The sequence below is a fragment of the Urtica dioica genome, chromosome 6, assembly GCF_054948205.1.
Source record: "Urtica dioica subsp. dioica isolate 48M chromosome 6, U.dioica_male_clone48M_v1_H2, whole genome shotgun sequence".
NCBI classification, from domain to species: Eukaryota; Viridiplantae; Streptophyta; class Magnoliopsida; order Rosales; family Urticaceae; genus Urtica; species Urtica dioica.
Genome location: NC_142761.1, coordinates 28080417 through 28085661, shown reverse-complemented (window position 1 = coordinate 28085661; position 5245 = coordinate 28080417). Strand labels below are relative to the sequence as shown.

Sequence of the window (5245 nt, the reverse complement as noted above, 5' to 3'; positions counted from 1 at the left end):
AAGATCTTGCGGTACTCGTTATTGCATTGTACAACGTATCGAAGCCCAAGAAGTGGAGATACAAGAGTTGAGGAACCACCTCCCCCAAGTGAATGAAAATATGGAAGAGGATCAAGAAGCACCACCAATATCTCCTCAGGGCGTACCTCAGATGGGCCAAGTTATTGTGGCTGATGATCTTTTCGAAAGGTTCAGGAGGATGAGAGCTCCAGATTTTGAAGGTTACAGTGATCCTTTAGTGGCTGACGAGTGGATGTCAGAGATGAAGAAGATCTTCAACTTCATGAATATCTCAGAAATTGAGAAGGTCATATGTGCGTCTTTTGTTCTGAAGAAGGATGCACGATACTGGTGGGAGACAGTAGCAGCTAGAAGAGACACGTACACTATGTCTTGGGAAAGCTTCATCGAGGAGTTCAATTGTAAGTATTTCAACATGCGAGCGATGAATACTCAACAGAAGGAATTTGCGGAGCTGAAGCAAGGGACGATGACTGTGACAGAAGATGTTAGTAAGTTCAATCAATTGGCCAGACTGTGTCCTCACTTGGTTCCAACAGAGACAGAAAGAGTTTAGGAGGATGATGGGAATGTTCCGACTGGAATTGGCCTTAGCCATTGATAGTGGAAGTCAGCCGCCTACCACAGTCGCCGACTGCCTCGAACGTGCCATGCGAGCTGAGTACCACTTGATCCAAGTAAAGGACGAACGAGCCCAGTTTTACAAGGCTCGAAAAAAGGAGAAAGGTCAAAGCAGAGGATCCTACAATATGAAGCTAAACCAATCAGGAAATCCCCAGCCTAATCATAACCGTCAAGGCTTCAAGGCACAACCCCAATGGAATGGGAATGGAAAGGAAAGAAATCATCCTGGAAATAATGGTAACGCCAATAGCAAGGTCAAGGTAGACGAAACAACCTTTCCGGTATGCAAGACTTGTGGAAAGATGCGTCATGGAGAGTGTCGGAAGGGAACCATGACATGTTTCAAGTGTGGTAAACCTAGTCACTTTCTCAAAGATTGTCCAAAATCAGTTTCCTCTCAGAATGGACAATATCAGCAGCACAACCCGAATGGACGACTTAACTTCATGCAAGCTGCCATCGAAGGGCCACATATTTCCCAGGGTCATTTAGAAGCACCTCCAACCACCCAAATTCCACCACCACAACAAGCCCGCATCTATGCTTACACCAATGTTGATGCTCTAGCATGCTCTTCGAATGTGGTAGCATGTCAGCTTCCTATAGCTCATTTTGACGCTTTAGTATTGTTTGACTCTGGTGCTACGCATTGCTTTATTTCGTTAGAACTGGCTAGGAAATTAGGCGATAGCGTAGTAAAAACTAATAAGGTTTTCAGAACGGCATTACCATCTGGTGATGAGTTGTTATCGGATTACTGTCTGGAAGGAGTATCAATAATTATAGGAGGACAAGAGTTAAATAGTGATTCCATTGTCTTAGATATGAAAGACTTTGATCCTATTTTGGGTATGGACTTCTTAGGTGAGAATAATGCAATGATCGATTGTCGCCATAAAAGAGTAATCTTCAAATCGGTAACGAGAAGAGGGTTCACCTTTGACGGAAGGCCACTCAAGAAATCAAAGATGTTGGTGTCAGCATTACAAGCTAGAAGATTGATGAGTAAAGGGTGTTATGGATTCCTAGCCTCGGTAGTGGATAAGACTAAGGATGTAGAAGCATCTCCTAACGACGTGCTAGTGGTGAGGGATTATGTAGATGTTTTTCCTGAAGAATTACCAGGCTTAGCTCCAGAGCGTGAGATTTCTTTTGGGATTGAATTACTACCTAGTACGGGACTGATCTCTAAGGCCCCCTACCGAATGGCACCAGCCAAAATCAAGGAACTGCAAACACAACTTCAAGAGTTGTTGGATAAAGGATTCATGCATTCGCCCAAGTCATTCACCATGGGGAGCACCGGTTTTATTTGTGAAGAAAAAGGATGGATCTTTCCATATGTGCATCGACTACAGAGAGCTTAACAAGGTTACCGTCAAGAACAAGTATCCGCTTCCTATGATTGATGATTTGTTTGACCAACTCAAGGGAGAGAAGGTATTCTCGAAGATTGACTTGCGATCCGACTATCATCAATCATGAGTCAAAGAGGACGACATTCCAAAGACTGCTTTTCGCACCCGCTACGGTCATTACAAGGTCACGGTCATGTCTTTCGGACTCATTAATGCCCCAGTAGCATTCATGGATATGATGAATAGGATCTTTAGTGATGTCTTGGATAAATTTGTAATAGTCTTCATTGATGACATTCTGATTTACTCTAAGAGTGTCGAAGATCACGAAGAGCACCTACGAGTTGCACTACAGACATTGAGACAACATCAGCTATATGCCAAATTCTCGAAGTGCATATTTTTGCTGGATAAGGTGCATTTCCTTGGTCACGTGGTTTCTAAGGATGGGATCTCCGTTGATCCTTCCAAGATAGAATCTGTGAATGATTGGAAACCGCCTCGAAGTGTGACAAAGATCATGAGTTTTCTCGGTTTAGCATGTTACTATAGAAGATTTGTTGAAGGGTTTTCTACATTAGCTGTTCCACTCACCGCCGTCACGAAGAAAGATAAGAAGTATGAGTGGACTGAGAAATGTGAAGAGAGTTTTCGTGAGTTGAAGAGAAGACTCACCACCGCGCCAATCCTTATAGTCCCTGAAAGTGGAGAACTTTTGTCTATTTACAGCGATGCGTCAAAGACAGGTCTTGGTGCTGTGTTAATGCAAAATGGAAAAGTAGTGGCCTATGCATCACGACAACTCAAAAATCACGAGAAGAATTATCCTACTCATGATTTGGAGTTAACCGCAATGGTTTTTGCTCTCAAGATTTGGAGACACTACTTGTATGGCGTTCGGTGTGAGATATTTACCGATCTAAGAGCTTAAAGTATATTTTCACTCGAAAGGAGTTGAACATGAGGCAAAGAAGGTGGCTAGAATTGGTTAAGGACTACGACTCTGGTATCCATTACCACCCCGGAAAGGCAAACGTGGTAGCAGATGCCTTAAGTAGGAAGGGTGAGGCTAGGCTATTGAGGATGCGAGCTTTATCTCCTCAACTCACTGATGAAATCAACAATTTGGGAGTTGAAATTGTCACACAAGGATTAGCCAATATGACCTTATAGTCATATCTTTTTGAGATGATCAAGGAAGCGCAAATGCGTGATCCGGAGATGTGAAAGTTGAAAGACGATGCGTTGGAAAGCCAAGAGTCAAAATTTTCCATTTCGGAGAATGATGTACTCTTTTTCGATGGAAGGATTTGTGTACCCAACAAAGATGAGTTACGAAGGAAAATTCTTACCGAAGCACATGAGACACCGTATCTAGTCCACCCAAGTTCCACGAAGATGTATCAAGACATCCGAGAACCCTTTTGGTGGAACGGAATGAAGGGCGACATTACAAAGTTTGTCAGTAAATGTTTTACATGTCATAAAGTGAAAGCTGAACATCAACGACTAGCTAGAGAATTACATCCAATCGAAGTTCCTGAATTGAAGTGGGAACAAATCACGATGGATTTTGTGGTTGGATTACTTAAGACGATTGAGGGTTATGATGCTATCTGGGTAGTGGTGGACCGTTTGACAAAGTCTGCTAGGTCCATCCTATTGAAGGTCACGTACTCCGTGGAGAAGTTGGCTGAGTTATACGTGGATAACGTGGTGAGTATGCATGGCGTTCCTCTATCCATCATCTCAGATCGCGATGGTCGTTTCACTTCTAACTTCTGGAGGTGCGTGTAAAAGTCGCTAGGATCGCAGCTGAAGTTTAGCACCGCTTTTCACCCCCAAACGGATGGCTAATCCGAAAGGACTATTCAAACCCTAGAGGATATGCTAAGGGCATGTGTCATGGATTTTGGTGGGAGTTGGAGTAACAGACTGCCACTTATTGAATTCTCATACAATAAGTGCCGATCTCCAATTCACTGGTTAGAAGCGGGAGAAAATAATCTCGAGAAAATGGATTTTATCCGAGACACAACAGAGGCTATCAAAAAAATTCGTGGTCGAATGAGAACTGCCCAAAGTCGACAGAAAAGCTACGCCGATAAGAGAAGGTGGCCACTGTAATTTCAAGTCGGAGATTTTGTGTTCTTGAAAGTAGCACCTCTCAAGGGTGTGATAAGGTTCGGCAAGAAGGGAAAATTGAGCCCGAGGTACATTGATCCTTTCGAGATCATAGAAAGAATCGGAAAGGTAGCCTACCGTCTAGCCCTGAATCCCGAGTTAGCATTGGTGCACAATGTGTTTCATTTATCGATGCTCAAGAAGTACCTACACGACCCAATGCATGACTTAATCCAAGAGCCCATCGAAGTTCACGAAGACTTGACGTATGAAGAGAAACGTGTCCGAATTCTCGATCGCGAAGAGAAAGTTTTGAGGAACAATGTGATTCATTTGGTAAAAGTGCTATGGCGGAATCACAAGATAGAAGAAACTACTTGGGAACGGGAAGAAGACATGAAAACACGATATCCCGATCTTTTCAGAGAATTTAGTATGTCCAAATAAGAATTCTTACGTTCTTCTCGATATTTCTAATTTTCGGGACGAAAATTCTTATAAATATGAGAGATTGTGAAACCCCAAAACATTAAGGTATCACTAATTTAGTTTTGTTATAGATTCTTTTTAAACTAGTTTTTTTATTTATGATAATGTATATATACATAATATATATATATATATATATATATATATAATTTGATTAAATGAACTTGTTACTTGGAGGTATATATATACTTATATATACATACTCTAAACTTTTATATATATATATATATATATATATATATATATATATATATACTAAACTATTTGGCTACGATATAAACCCAATATATATATGTGGTATTTTAATATTGAGTTCTACACGTAACTTGCCACTTGATATATATATATATCAAGTGGCAAGTTACGTGTAGAACTCAATATTAAAATACCATATATATATATATATTGGGTTACGTAACCAATAATTCTTTTTTATTATAAAATAAATGAAAATATATCAGATATGATTATATATATATATATATATATATATATATATGTACATTTTTGGGATTACGTTTTTACTGAGATATATTGGAAACAAATCACATGGAAAGAGAATGGCATCTAGAATATTTCTTTTTATGCGTGGAAGGTAGTTTAGAGAAATTTGTGCACCATTTATTAGA

General features: G+C 40.4%; 1 pseudogene; it reads left to right on the top strand.

The window, feature by feature from the left end:
• The first annotated feature begins 445 nt into the window (after window positions 1-445).
• On the top strand, window positions 446-3860 carry LOC149393556 (uncharacterized; annotated as a pseudogene).
• Window positions 3861-5245: the final 1385 nt, after the last annotated feature.